Genomic DNA, 16,557 nt, shown 5'->3' on the forward strand with positions numbered 1-16,557 from the left:
TTAATTAAACCTTTTACCGACCCATATCTAGAGAGAAGAAAGATTACCTTCTTACATGGAATTTAAAATTAATTAAAACAGCGTTGTACTATGAAAATGTTATTTTTAATGCTAAATAACATCATTAGTCAATAAACGAACATCTTTTTTGTTATGTGCTGAGCCAAAACCTCCCCCATTCTTTTTTCCCCATCTTCTTTAATTTTTCTAGTGCCATTTATGGAAGAGGCTAGTTTTACTCAGTGCCTTCTTCCTCCACATTGCCTGCACACACACACACACACAAACACACACACAGACTTCACATCTTATTGAACACAGATTTGTAAGAGAACCACCTTAACTTTCCACCAGTTTGCAATTATCCATGTAAGTACTGTTATGAAAAACATTTTTTGTGACTTCTAACAATTTTATTTATGACTTGTCAGAGAATAACTGATTCGGTAACTTATCTCAGTGGGTGATTATTTCCTCTTTTACAGTATTCACCATTACCAAGCAGTGGAGGTTATCCCTTGAGTATAACCTAGCTCTAGGATGGACTGTTTGCTGGCATTGCTTCCAGTTGATGTGATTTTTCAGGATATCCCATCTAGAACTATGTGTACTTCTGTAGTTAAATGTATTGTCGTTACAAATTTTATCTTAGGCTAGAGTTTTAAGATGTCACAAAATTATTTCTAGCCTATTATCTGACCAATTCTAATCACCAACTGAAAGGAGGCAAATCATGAACCATAGTTTTGTGGAATTTTCTTCTGCTAGAGTGTGGAGGATGGAGGGGAGAGGTAGCATGGGAAACCAAAGAATCCTGAATATTGTGTTCATAGAACTGGAGAGGAAGATTGCACTGCTGTTTATTTCACTCTCTTTCCCTAACACCCTCATATCCCGAAAGGGGCCCTTGCTAGATTTCTTGATGCAACACCTCAAGATTCATTCTTTTAACCATGTTTTTATGGTTATGCATAAGATACAAATGTTCCTTGACTTTTTGACATTATATCCAGGCGTGTCCACATTTCACTGAAAGAGAAAGAAAACCTCATTAAATGACAAAGAATCTTATTAAAGCGGCAGTTCCAAAATATATGGTGAAGAACATATCCAAGTAGATGGTCTAAGAAGGGAGGATGTTCTGGCTGTGAAAGTTTAAGAAGCTGTGCATGTATATCTTCCTCTTAGAGGTTCTCACTGAATATCAGCACAGTAAAATATCTGAGAAGATTCGGTTAAATCAAGCTCTTCAACTGCTTAATCCAGTATCTCCCCAGACTTTTATAGCTATGAAACTTTTTCTCAAAATAGCTACGTTATATTTTGCGAAGTTAATGTTCTGTGGAGCCTCTTTTGTGAACTCAGTGCTAGAGAACTGATAAAACAGTTACACAGTGGGAGTACTGATGTAAATCAACGAATGAATTAAAAAGACAAAAAAGAGGGAAGTCTTAGGTAGTAGGTACAAGTAGAATGGTAAAGTGTTAAGGGGAAGGGAACAGGTTGCTAGTAGCATAGGAAATAAAATGTTGATAATTTCACTTGCTTCCAACTTAAACACTTGACATCCTTGTCAGAGTTTTATGCAGGAGCACATTTGAGCTTTGCCTCTGAACCTTAATCAGCATCAGTCTTCTACAGTCATTACACATAGGGAAAAATCAAATACAGGCAAAAGAAGGTCTCAAGTGGAATAACAAACTACTGGTTGTTTTTTGAGCCTGTGGAACTTCCACAGCTAAATCCTGAAGAATGAAACAACTCAGTGTCCCACATGTTATAAAATATAATGCCAGATTTAAATTTTTGGCTGTTGAATGTTAGGGTGGAAAAGAATTTAGAGATTCCAATCCAACTGCCTTGTTTTACAAACAATAAAAATTGATGCTCCAAGAAATGATTGAAGAAATCACATCACCTGAACAAGAGCCAGGTTCTAACAAAGGTTGTTGAATTTCTAATTCTGCATTTATCTTCACCCCCCTGCCTCTTAGTATCGGTCAAAAATCTTTTAATTATACATAGATTATTGAGGCATGGGCAACAGAATATGTTGTTAGAAATAATTTTATCCTAGAAGTTATGTCTAGTTACACAAATATGTAATGAAGACATTAAATTATCAACTGACTTGTTCAACATCCTCTTTTGTTCTGGAGAAGTGAGATGAAAGCATTTGAGTACTGAAAAATTATCCATCAAACAAACAATAACTACAGCTCAACAACAAACAAACCAATTTAAAAATGGGTATAAAGCACTTGAACAGACATTTCTCCAAAGAAGCTATACAAATGGCCAATAAGCATGTGAAAAGATACTCAGCATCATTAGCTGTTAGAGAAATGCAAATCAAAACCACAGGGAGATGCCACTTCACACCCACTAGGATGGCCATAATTTAAAAAATAGAAAGTAACAAATGTTGGTGAAGTTGTGGAGTCATTTGAACCTTCATGCATTGCTGCTCTTGGAAATGCAAAATGGCACAGTTGCTGTGGAAAGCAGTTTGGTGTTGGTTCTTCCAAAAGTTAAAACATGGAATTACCATATAACCCAGAACTTCCAGTCTTGGGTATATACCCCAAATAATTGAAAACAGGGATTCAGATAGATACTTGTACACCAATGTTCATTGCAGCATTATTCACAATAGCCAGATGGTGGAAACAACACAAGGGTCCATCGACAGATGAATGGATATGCAAAACATGGTACATACGATGGAATGTCATTCAGCCATAAAAAGCAATGAAGTTCTGGTATATGCTACAACATGAACCTTGAGAACATTCTGCCAAGTGAAATAAGCCAGACAGTGAAGGGCAAATATTGTAAGATTTGATTTACTTATATGAAATATCTGGAATAAGCAAATTCATAGTGACAGGAAGAAGAATTTCAGGTTACGAAGGGCTGGGAGGAGGGGAAATGGGGAGCTATTGCTTAATGGGTATAGAGTTTCTTTTGGGTGATGAAAACGTTTTGGTAATGGACAGTGTTGGTAGCAGAGCACTGTAAATACAATTAATGCCCTTGGAATTATGTGCACTTAAAATAGTTCGAATGGCAATTTTTGTGGCATATATATGTTACCACATAAACGCTTTTTTTAAAAGAAAAAAAGAACACTTAAGAACATCATCATGCACAAGCAGACAGCAGTAGTCAGGAAAGAAAGAAGTGCTGGGGGGAGGTGCCAACTGCGTGGGATGAATGGTCAGGATCAAGAGACTGTTTTGCATCTCTCTTTCCTTTCCATAGCCACCATCCTAATTTGGACCCTTATCAGTTGCAAGTCTTTGAGACAATTTCCCAGCATCGTGGGTCCTCAAGCTCTTTGCCGTTCTGACCTCCATGGTACCTGGAGTCATTATCACAGACAAGAAAAGGGCTCCTTTAATGCCCCGATTTCTCAGTGTATAGACCTCAACTCTTTCCACCTCTCCACTCCATTCTCACCATCCAACATACTCTTCAATCTCACATTTTAGCTTTTTACTCCCGCACTTGGCCTGAAACTGCTTTCTCAAAGGGACTGTTGGCCTTTTATTTTTTTTTTAATAAATTTAATTTTCATCAAAGTTTTTTCACATTCATGGTTTAAAAGGCTGAATAGTACTAAAGTCCTTTGATGGAAACCAGGTGCCTCTGACTCATCCCTGCCTGTCTTCTGAGGGCAACCACTTTCTACTCTTAAATCTTTCTTTTTATTTTCTTTACTTCCATTTATCAGAAAACTGTCTGTCCTACTTTGTAAGCTGCTGGAATGCAACATACCAGAAATGGGACGGCTTTTTAAAAGGGGGAATTTATTAAGTTGCAAGTTCACAGTTTTAAGACTGTGAAAATGTCCAAATTGAGGCATCAGGGAAAGATACCTTAACTCCAAAGAAAAGGCCGACGAAGTTCAGAGTTTCTCTTTCAGCTGGGAGGGCACATGGTGATGTCTGCTAGTTTTCACCCCTCATTTTATAAAGGCTACCCTAGGAGCATTTTCCTTCTCCATCTCCAATGGTCTTTAGCTCTGTGGACTCTATTGGTTCTTTCCAAAATAGTTCCCTCTTAAAGGGCTCCAGTTATCAACCCAACCTTGAATGGGTAGAGACACATCTCCATGGTAATCATCTAATCAAAAATTACCACCCACAATTGGGTGGGTCACATCTCCACGGTAATAATCTAATCGAAGGTTTCCAATCTATAGTATTGAATCAGTACTAAAAGAAATAGCTGCTCACACAAGATTGGATCAGGATTAAAACATGGCTTTTCTGAGGTACATAATACTTTCAAACCAGCACATTCCACCCTCTGGACCAAATACAAAATAAATTTCCTCCATTACAAAATCCCTCCATTAGAAAAGCCTTAAAACATTTCAGTAGTGATAAAAAATACAATACAAGGTTAAAACCAGCACAAAATTTCATCAAAGTTAGCTACAAGTATGGTCTGTTCTAAGGCAAAAAATTTTCCTCTGGTTCTGGACCTGTGAAACTCAAAACAAGTTTTCTGCTGCCAATATACAAAGGAGGGACAGTCATAGGATACATGTTTCCATTTTCATAAGGAAAAATTGGAAGGAACACAGGGGTCACTGGGCCCATACAAAAACCTAAAACCTGCAGGGCAAACTCCATTGGATTTCAAAGCCAGAGAGTCATTTATCCTTGGGGTTTTAAAAAGTGGCAGTCCCACCCCTTCCAAGGGCTTGTGCAGTGGCCTTGCTCTCTCCAAATGCTGGTGTGGAGTTTGCAACCTTGGAGGATATTGAAGAGACTACCTTTTTATTGGCTCTAACCTCTCCAAGTGTTGAGGTTGCACCTGAGCTCTCTGCCGACTCCAGGGGACATGCTCAACCCCTCCAGAACAGTGGGGTGGCAGCCAGGTTCCCCCTAAACCCCAGTTTAAGTGCTCTACCCTCTCCAAAGCCTGAGGTGGCACAACTCTTCCTGAACAATGAGGTGGAAGGCCCACCCTCTGCTTCCAGAGCAAACACAATCTCTCCAGGTATATGGATTGGTTCACTCACCTGGCCCGAGGTTTCCTGGCTCTAGACCTTGTCCTCCATGGTCCTGCCTCTGAAGCCATTTTCCTTCAATTTGTCCCTTTTCTGTCCCTTTTATTCAGACTGGCAGTAGTTCCATTTTTATAGGTCCCGTAACACTCTTGTTGGTTTTCTATGCAATATGCTGAGATCATGCTCATCAGACAAAAGACTTCCCACAAATTCTTTCTGGATAACTCCATCTTCAATCCTCACTTGTCCTGTAATGACTGACTACTTCCAAGCTGGGATAAATCCTCGTTTATCCCAGTGGGGCCATATTCACTGGGGTCTCACTTTCTGGAAGTCCAGAATTTTCAAAACACCAATTTCTGTTTTTTTGTACTGAAGAGTTCAGTTCTCAACTTAACCTCTTTCCCTTTGTGTTTTACTATAAACTGCAAGGAGCAGCCAGCCTGCATTTTCCACATTTAGTCTGGAAATTTCTTCTGCTAAATATCCAAGTTCATTACTCTCAAATTCTGCCTTCCATCTACAAAGAATGCCTTCCTTCCAGTTCTCAAAGACATATTCATCATTTCTGTCTAAAGCCCTATGAGAAGTAACCTTAGAGTCTACATTTTCACCAACAGTCTCTTAAAGTTTTCTACGCTTTCTTTATCATGCTCCTCATAACACTTCCAGAATCTTTCCCTTATCCATTTAAAGAATTGTTCCAACATATTTGGTATTTGCTAACTGCAGCAGCACCCCACTTCTCTGGTACCAAAATCTGTGTTAGTTTGCTAGTTGCTGGAATACAGTATGCCAGAACTGGAATGGCTTTTAAAAGGGTGGAATTTATTAAGTTGCAAGTTTACAGTTTTAAGGCTGTGAAAATGTCCACATTAAAGCATCAAGGGAAAGATACCTTAACTCAAAAAAAAAGGGCTGATGAGTTTTGGGGTTTCTCTCTCAGCTAGGAGGGTACAAGATGATATCTGTTAGCTTTTACTCTTCATTTCATAAGCCTTCCCTGGGATCATTTTCCTTCATCTCCAATGGTCTTTGGCTCTGTGGACTCTGTTGGTAACACCAAAGTGGTTCCCTCTTAAAGGACTCCAACCTTGAATGGGTAGAGACACATCTCCATGGAAACCATCTAGTCAAAAGTTACCACCCACAATTGGATGGGTCACATCTCCATTGAAATAATCTAATCAAAAGTTTCCAATCTATAGTATTGAATCAGGGCTAAAAGAAACAGCTGCTCCCGCAAGATTGGATCAGGATTAAAACATGGCTTTTCTGGAGTATATAATACTTCCAAACTGGCACACATCTTATGTGACAGTTTTTATTATTTTTTTCAATTTTAGCCATTAGCTATAGGTTTTCCTGTTATAGAAAATGAGGATTCAGTGTTCTTACTACTTGTGCTCCACCCCTTCCCTACACATATACCCACACATACATGTATACACATTTCCATCCTTCTATCTTTTTAATATAGTTAAATCACAATTTCTTCTAAAATAAATATTCAGGGTTAGATGACTGTGCAAATATTATTCAGAGCCGAGGTTATATTATGTTGTGAGCACATCTTCGTCGTGCAACTTTTTGTTTTCCCTGGAATTAATTGCCTTATATTTTCATTTACTTAGATTTCTCTGCACCTATCACTGAATCATCCCCAATGTCTCTGACAGTCCTGAAAACTCTTTTCTTCCTGTCAAACTTGATAGATGATCTGCCAGTTTACCTCCTGGAGACAGTCCTCCTGGAGACTTTCATTCTCCTAATCTGATCTAGATGAGTTTCTTTTTGCACAGCTGTCATCCAGGGACTTCCTTTCATTCTGGTAATTCTCTGGTCCCCTTTTCTTGAGCCCTATGCCATCTTTTTCTTGATTTGTCTTTTCTTCCTTTTTTTTTGATGAAGCACATTCTCCAGCAACTTGCTGAAAAAAAAGAGGTGCATGAAGTAAAGTTTTTAAGGCCTTGTATGTAGAATATATGTATTTATTCCAGCCTTAGATTTAATTGGCGATTTGGATAGAAGAGGTCCTCCCTCACTCAGCCTTTCCCTTTCAACCCTCAGTTTGCTGTGGAGAAGGTCTATATAATAGCATTCTAATCTCTGATTCTTTAATGTGATCCTTCTTTTTTTCTTTTCATTTTGGAAAATTTTGGTTTTTTCTTTTATCTATGATGCTCTGAAACTTCTCAATGAAAACCTGTTCAGCAACTTTTTTCTTAAAATTTACTGTGCGAGGCCCTTTCCATCTGGAAGCCCATGGCTCTCCGTTCTAGAATGTTCTTGTATTACTTGCAATATTTTCTCTCTTCTATCTTCTGGATCAGCTTTTGAAGCTTCTGGATTGATCTTCTGCTTTTCTTATCCTTTCCTTCCTATTTCATTTTTCAAACAACTTTTTATGGCAGTATCGTATTTACAACTCAAAACTTCCCATTTTAACCACTCTTTCATGCACAATTCAGTGGCATTCACTACTGTCACAGTATTCTCCTTCCATTACCAGCATCCATTACCTCAACTTTTTTTATCACCTCAAACAGAAACTCTGAACCCATTGAATAGTAAGTGCCCTTCCCCTCCCCTACCTGTCCCTGGTAACCTGTAATCTACTATCTGTCACTATGAATTTGCTTATTCTAGGCATTTCTTATAAGTGAGATTATATAATATATGTCTTTTTGTGTCTGGCTTATTTCATTCCGAATGATGTCTCTGAGGCTCATCTGTGTTGTAACAGGTATCAGAACCCCATTCATTTTAATGACTGAATAATATGCCATTGTGTATACTTACACCACATTTTGTTTATCCATTCACCTGTTCATGGAGACGTGGGATGCTTCTACCTTGAGACTCCTGTGAATAAAGCTACTAGGATCACTGGTCTATAAATATCTGTCCTATTTCATTTTTTGTCTAGTTCCCTTGAGATTTTCTCAAATGTATTTATCAAGACTTCTCTTTGATTTTTAAATGTTTGCCATCATTTTTAATTTCTTAGAGTGCTTTCTTATTCTCTGAATGTTTCTTTCTTTGTAGCAGTATTCTCTTGTCTCATGGATGCAGTATCCTCTCTTACCTTACTTGGAATATTAATGTTAGAGTTTTTATATGGTCTTTGGTCCTCTGCATTGTCTGTTTTCTCTGAGTTTATTATTTTTTAAATTTCATTCTTTATTAGAGAAGTTGCACTTTTACAGAAAACATCATGCAGAAAACACAGAAAAATTTTTCTTTATTGTATTTTTATTTTTAATGCCATTTTATTGACATATATTCACATAGGATATAATCATCCACAGTGCGGAATCATGGCTCACGATATCATCACATAGTTGTGCATTCATTACCACAATCAATTTTTGAACATTTTCATTACTCCAAAAACAAAAGAAAAGATAAAAATCAAAAAGAACACTCAGAACATCTCCCTTTCTCCCCCCATTATTTGTTTATGTTTTGTCTTTATTTTCCTACTCATCTGTCCATGCACTGGATAAAGCCTCCCTCATTATTAACAACTTGATTTAGTGTAGCACATTTGGTACATTTGATGAAAGAATATTCTTATGAATGTTCTATAAACCATAGTCCCTGGTTTACATTAAGTTTTACTGGTTTTGTTATACAGTCCTTTGTTGTTTTTAAAATTATTCTAGTGACATGCATATAGCTTAAAATTTCGCCCATTTAACCACATTCAAAGATATATTTCAGTGTTGTTCATTGCCTTCACAAATTGTGCCACCATCACCCCATCCACTCTGAATTCATTTTGCCGGCTTATTTTGGAGAAGCATCCCTCAACTATCTTATCCTTAACTGTCTTTTAGTGAGAGCTAAGCAACTGATTGGAAACTCGGGGCTTGTCAACTGACAGGCCTCCGGGGAGGCTCCTCCTGTTTCATCAGTCTTTCATTTAAAGTCTCTCCATAGATCTTTCTTTTAAGTTGATGAGTTTCCCCACAGAGGATCATCCTGGCTGTCAGCGTGGGAAGGAGGGTGTCGGTCTCCCCTTTCAACAGACAGCCTGTCATTTGATTCCTCTGTTTTCAGTAGGCACCTCATCTCCACCCTCGGGTGCACGCGAGCCTCTGAGGACAGAACTTCTCTGATGCAATCCTTCCAGAAAGTACGCCTCAGTCTTCCTCCAGGGTGTGGGAGGAGCAGTTGCCAGGCTACAAGGAGGAGAGGAGAGGACCTGGGAGACTGACTCCTTTGCATCAACTCTCAGCCACCTTGTACCATCAGAGGTACTTGGTGCCTCTAAGTCTTGAGCTTTTCCAAAGTCCTGCTCCGTGAATTAGCTTGCTTCTTTGGGGAATCCCTTTCTTTCCCCACTGCCTCTGCCATGTGTCCCTACTGCAGGCAGAAGGGCAGCTCTCAGTAAAATGTATGTTCACTCTGTTTATTAGCCATGGTGGCTCAAAATGAGCTGCCAAGGATTCCGGAAATTTTAGGTGTTTTTCTTATAATGTGGTTGAGGTATATGCACAACACAATGATTGCTTAAAAAGTTCAGTGTATGCAGCACTGTGTACTGATTCAACCTGAAGCGTGGATGAGTTCACTTAGAGTTTACAATGACAAAAGAGAACATATCCTCAGTAGCGACTTCACCAAAGGGAAAGATTCTATATCAATGGGTGTTAATGTCATTTCGCTGCATTGGGGCATGAAAAATGTACAGGAGAGATGTAGATTTTTTTTTAAAAAGCCTATACTAACACTCTATTTAATGTAGACATGGAAAAACGGTTGCTGGTTTAGAAATTATTTTACATAAAATTTGAATAGCCATGAGCAGAAATCATTTTCTTTTTTTTTTTTAACTTTAGTTTAATAAATGTACCATGGTCTTAAGGGTATAAAATAACGCTCTAGCAGAAAGAGGACACAACACTTGGAATGATTAATGATCTCATAATCTGAAAATCTCATCATCAAAGCCAGTATTTTTCTTTTAAAAGGTTTTTTGTGGCTAAGCTTTTCATCAAAATCTATTTTGCAAGATGCCGGCTCTGTTCCAATATGAAATTCAGAAACAATTAAACATTTGCCATGCATCACTTGTTTTCAATTATGCAGGTAAATGTGAGACCATAATCCCTTGTCTGTACGGGGTTCTGACATTAGCACATCAGCCAATTACTGTGTAACACTGGGTTGCAAAATTATAACATGCCATACTTTAAGCAGTAATAAAACTGAAATGCTGTGCCTTATTGAGCAGCAAAGTCGTTGCCTGCACTTTAAAACAAAATCAGTTGAGGTGAAATTCACATAACATAAATCAACCATTTCGTGGCATTTAATACCATCACAATGGTGTGTGATTGCCAGCTCTGCCTAGCTCCAAAACATTTCCATTACTCCAAAATAAAACCTTGTATCCATTAAGCAGTTTCTCCCCATTCTCCCCCAGCCCCTGGCAACCACCAATCTGCTTTCTGTTTCTATGGATTTATCTATTCTGCATATTTTATGTAAGTGGAACCGTACAATTGTGACCTTTTGTATCTGGCTTCTTTAACCGGGCATAATGACTCGAGGTGCCGTAGTATGTAACAGTACTTCTTTCCTTTTGAGAGCTGAATCAAATGTCATTGTGTGTAGATAACCACAATTTGTTCATCCATTCCTCCACTGATGAACATTTGGGTTGTACATGTACAAAGGCACATGCTCTGGGAATGATGCTGCTACGAAAATTAGTGTATGGATTTGATTGAACTGTTTTCAGTTCTTTGGGGTTTGAGTCTAGGAGTGGAATTGCTGCCCGCACTTCATCAGTTACACTGTGCTTATCCATTACAAGAGGAATCCACGGCCCTGTTCCCTCTTCATGCAACCTACATTTATGAAAGCCCTGCAATGATAATCCTGAAATTGACTAAGCCCTTACCATGTACCAGACTCTGCTAAGGGCCTTAGATACAGCATCTCAGTCAATCGTCATAGCAATGCTATTATCCTCACCTAGAAGACAATTCAGGTTGCTATCAAATTGTAAATAAAAGCCTTTTTTTCTCAACCCCAGTTCTATGCCGTGGAGTTCTACTCCCATTGAACTGTTTTTCCTATTATTTTTAATGTATCTACTTGATTCCCCTCTATGAAAGAGGAGGCATTTAACTCATACTGTTTCCCACTTACCCTTCTTTTAAGTTTTTTCAGTTATGCTATTTGTAATGATTGTGTTCATAATTTCAAACAATATATTTAAGCGTCAATCTCATTTCCCCATGACTGGTGGATGGATGTTCCTTGTTCCCTGAACTCTTGCTCTGAGATCCTAGCTTTTTTGATATGGACTGGAGACTAAGGAAGGCATGATACAAGGCTTGCAAGCACCATCAAGTAAATATTTTAAATAAACTTTTAATTTTAGAATAGCGTTAGATTAATAGAAAAATTACAACGATAATAGGGAAAGTTCACATAGACATTCCACCTGTTTCCCCGATCGTTATCTAAAATTAGTGTTGTGCATTTGTTACAATTAATGAACCAATGAACCAGCACTGTCACATTATTATTAGCTAAAGTCAATACTTTATTCAGATTTCCTTAGTTTTCCCCTAATGTCCTTTTTCAGTTCCAGGACCCCATGCAGAATACCACATTGTATTCAGTAGTCATGTCTCCTTAGGCTCCTGTGGGGTGTGAGAGTTTCTGAGACTTTCCTTGTTTTTGATGACCTTGACAATTTTGAGAAGTTCTGTCAGGTAATTTGTAGACTGCTCCTCAACTGGGATTTGTCTGGTATTTTTCTCAACTGGGGGTTTTGTGTTCTTTGGAGTAAGACCATAAAGTGCCATTTTTATCACATCATATCTAGGGTACAGGCTCTCAGCATGACTTATCTCAGTTGATGGTGACCTTGACCACCTGGCTGAGGTAGCGTTTGCCAGGTTCCTCCACTGCTGAGTTCCTCTTTCTCCCCCTTTCCATGCCATACTCCTTGGAAGAAAGTCACTTCTCTCAGCCCACACTTAAAGAGTGGGGAGGTTGCTCTACTTCCTTGAGAGTGGAATATCTACATAAATTATCTGGAATTCTTCTGTATGGGAGAATTGTCTACTTTCTCCAATTTATTTTATTCATTTATTAATGTCAGTATTGACTTACGAATTGTACTTTGGGTTATAATCCACTACTATTTTATTTATTTCATTGTTCAAATTGTTCCAGTTTTGGCCATTGAAGTTCTTTCAGTTGGTTCCTATGACCCTTTGATATACTCCACCATCGTTGATTTTTGTTTTGTTTTTTTGAGCACTTCCTTACCTTCTGGCACTACAAGATGCTCCAGGCTCATTGTGTATGTTCTGTTCCAGTCCTAGACTCAGGCATTTCTCCAAGGATCCTACTTCCTTTCATTAGAGAATGGTGTTTGAAACCAAACTCTGGGCACTAGGTGAGCTCCTTACTGTGGAATGTCATTGCCTCTAGGTCCTCTTATTTGGCAGAGCATGTGTGTACACTAACCCTAGAATATATACAAATTTATAAAATATTTCTATATGTAACCATCTGTATCAATATTAAGATGAACATGAGTTCAAACTGATGTCTCCAACTCCAGTCTATTACTACATGGAAAATTCTAGTTTCTTCCTCTTGCTTGTCTGTAACCTCCCACTCCAAGTGAGTAACTTGGCTCCACCATCTGCTATCCATTTATTTAATTGTTCAGTTACAATATACATGTGTAGTAGGATCAGAATTGTTGACCCTACCCCCATCACTTTATCAACTAGCGAACAGTGACCTTGTAAATTCTTTTGCCTTTAGTCTTAGAAATTCATCCATGTCCAAAGTGACTTAAGTGGGTACTTTCTCCTCTGTACCCCTTCATTGGGTCATTCAATATTGGTTTTGACAAATGCATAGTGTCACCCATTAACAGCATCTTACAGATTACTTTCACCATCTAAAAGTTTCCCTGTGCTTCCCTTATTCAACTCTTTCCCCCAAAACTCCTGTCAACCACTGTTCATTTACTGTCTCTACAGTTTTGTTGTCTTTTTCACATTGTCATATAATTGGACTCATACAGTATGTGGCCTTCTCAAACTGGATTCTTTCACTTAGCAAGTTGCATTTAAGATTCATCCATGTCTTTGTGTGGTGTAATAGCTCATTTCTTTTTCTTCCTGGACCATATTCCACTGTGTGAATGTGCAGCAGTTTGTTTATCCATTCACCTTGGTTGTTTCCAGTTTTTGGTGATTATCAATAAAGCTGATATAAACATTTGTATGTAGGTGTTTGTGTGGATGTAAGTTTTCAAATCAATAAACACCTAAGATCAGGATTGCTGGATCGTTTGGTAAGACTATGTTTAGCTTTGTAAGTAACTGCTAAACTATCTCCCAAAGTGGCTGTTACTTCAAATACTTCTTCGGCTATTTTCTGTCTGTTTTCTCCTGGCATTCCCATTGTGTGTATTTCACACTTTTTGTAACTGTTCCACAATTCTTGGATATTCTGTCCAGTTTTCTTCATTACAAGTCCACAATTCTGTGGCTGTGGAAACGTCCAGATCAAGGCATCAACGGTGCAATACCTTCCACCCAAAAGCCAGCTACCAGCGAAGCTCAACGCCTCGGTCTCAAGGCCAGGCAAATGGTGACATCTGTGGGTCTTTCCGAGGTTTCGTTGCTTTCAGCTTCTGGCTGCTTCTCTCTTAGCTTTCTCTGTCCTTTCTCTATTTTCTGTCTCTCTTAGCTTCTCTGGGGCTTTTACTTGTGTCTTCTCTATGTCTTTTATCCTCTTAACTCTAGGAAGAGGACAGATACCCACCCTGAATGAGGTGGGTCACATCTCAATTTAAGTTAAAATCCTACTCACCAAAAGATCCTATTTATAAAGGGTCCATACCCACAAGAATGGATTAGCTTTAAGAACATGATTTTCTGGGCTCCTTAAGACCTCCAAACCGTAACAGCTCACTAGCAGGCTGATTCAACTTTAAGAATGGTACTTTCATAGGATAGGAATCTAAGCAGAAAAAAAGGGAATGGAGGTAAAAGGCAAGAAAATATTTCCCAGGATTTGAGTGGAAAGAACTAGGATCTAAACTACCTGCAGATCCATCAATTAAACAGAGAGTAGGATAGCCATATGACATGATTGATTCCTCAGAAGTGGGCACATTACTGTCAAACAAACATCAGGGCTCTGAAAGCAGTGAGGAAGGGGTTGATAACCTTGGGGGGGGAGGTTCTAGTTTGCTAGGTGCTGCAATACAATATAACAGAAATGGAATGGCTTTTAAAAAGGGGAATTTAATAAGTTGCTAGTTTACAGTTCTAAGGCTGAGAAAATGTCCCAGTTAAAACAAGTCTATAGAAATGTCGAATCAAAGGCATCCAGGGAAAGATACATTGGTTCAAGAAGGCCAATGAAGTTCAGGCTTTCTTTCTCAAGTGAAAAGGCACATGGTGAACACAGTCAGAGTTTCTCTCTCATCTGAAAGGTCACATGGCGAACACAGCATCATCTGCTAGCTTCTTCTCCTGGCTTCCTGTATCATGAAGCTCCCTAGGAGGCATTTTCCTTCTTCATCTCCAAAGGTCACTGACTGGTAGACTTTGCTTCTCATGGCTATGTCATTCTGCTTTGCTGTCTCTGAATCTCCCATTCTCCAAAATGTTTCTTCTTTTATAGGACTCCAATAAACCAATCAAGACCTACCCAAATGGGTGAAGACATGTTGTCACCTAATCCAGCTTAACAACCACTCTTGACTGAATCACATCATCCAGGGAGATGATCTGATTACAGTTTCAAACACACAGTATTGAATAGGGATTATTCTACCTTTATGAAATGGGATTTTGATTAAAACATGGCTTTTCTAGGGGACATACTTCCTTTCAAACCAGCACAGGGGGCAAACCTCAGACTACAAGGCCATTCATCTTTACTGCCCAGCTCAAACACCTTCTCTCTCCTGACAATTTCCTCCCCATGCTGGTCTTGATCAGCATGATCTTTTTTTACAGAGTTTGCACATGAATTGTCCCCACATGTAATTAATCTTAATTTTTTCACTAGCTTGCATTAAAAGGCATCGTTTCAAGCTTTGCTTTAAAAATATATTATCAGAATCTTGTGAATAGAGAGCACATGTTATGCATTGCTTATCTTTCGTGCATCTCATATATGTGGGCACACACTAAATGCTGGAGGCACAAGATGTAGCCTGGTCAGCAAAGTCTCCTGGTGGTTACATACTTATGATCCTTTGTTGTGATAAATTGAATTATATGACATATCCTTAATCCTCATTCCTGTGGGTATGAACCCATTGTAAACAGGATCTCCTGAAGACAGTATTTTCATTAAGGTGTGACCCAACTTAATGAAGGTGGGTCTTAATCTGATTTCCTCAAGGCTTTATAAATAGGACTTGGAAGTCACAGGAGCCGGAAAGGAGAATACATTGGCATGTGATGGGAAGCAGAAGTACAAGTCAAGGGACTCCCAAGGATTACCAGCAGCCAGCACCAGAACATTATAGATTTTCAAGAGAAACCCAGCCTTGCTGATATCTTGATTTTGGACTTACTAACCTCCAAACCACGAGCAAATAAATTCCCATTGTTTAAGGAACGTTATCACATGGAATTTGCTATAGCAGCCTGGCAAACACATACTTTTCGGATGTTTCAACTCCTCACCCACCTCTCTTCTGACATGCAGAAAAGGAGGACTTGAGAAAACGAGCAGTTCTAAAAATGATGACTACATAAAATTATTTTTGTAATATGTGGTACAAGCAGAATGAGGTAAAGGTAGAACTTGAAAATAGAGCCCTATCTTCTGAGGTCAAAGAGGACTCTAATTCATGAGCAATGTTGTTTAAAAGACTGTAGCTTTGTAATATGTCATCTTCTTTTCTAGTTTGAAAAAGCTTTAAAAAAAAGGAAAACAGTTTCCATTTATCACTTTGCTGGTATTATTTGACATATTAAGATAATGATTTGGGTTAAGGAGAAATATTGAGAATCCAGCAGACCAAGTCATTGGCTGGAGGGCTATGCTTTGGATGTAAACACACAATTGCAGCTTTTCAAAATTCCAAGTACCTATGTAAATATGATGGGCGGAAAGAGAAGCAGGATTATAGGCTGTTTGTCAATATAGTAAGTGGCATGGAGAAGCGAAAAGGCAGACGGGAATATCAGATGGGGGATGGTGTTAACTAATGCAGCCCACTCCAAGGATCACAGGAATCTGCTCGCTGTTCATTTCTTGCAAGATATTATGGGAGAATGCCTCGATTTTACTTCTATAAAACCCATCAGAATTTTCCTCATCAGTTGTAAGGAGAAAAATCACTTATCACTGCTATCAATGAGACATTAAGGCTTCACTGTGCTGCGTAATGTATATATATATTTTTTCTTATTTATTCTTCTAGCAATCCAGCAAAATAGTTATTATCCTCATTGTACGGATGGGAAAATTGACAGCGCAGTGGCCCAAGGTCACAAGGCTAATTTTTGGCAGAT

This window comes from Tamandua tetradactyla, chromosome 25, assembly GCF_023851605.1.
Source record: "Tamandua tetradactyla isolate mTamTet1 chromosome 25, mTamTet1.pri, whole genome shotgun sequence".
In the NCBI taxonomy this organism is placed as follows: Eukaryota; Metazoa; Chordata; class Mammalia; order Pilosa; family Myrmecophagidae; genus Tamandua; species Tamandua tetradactyla.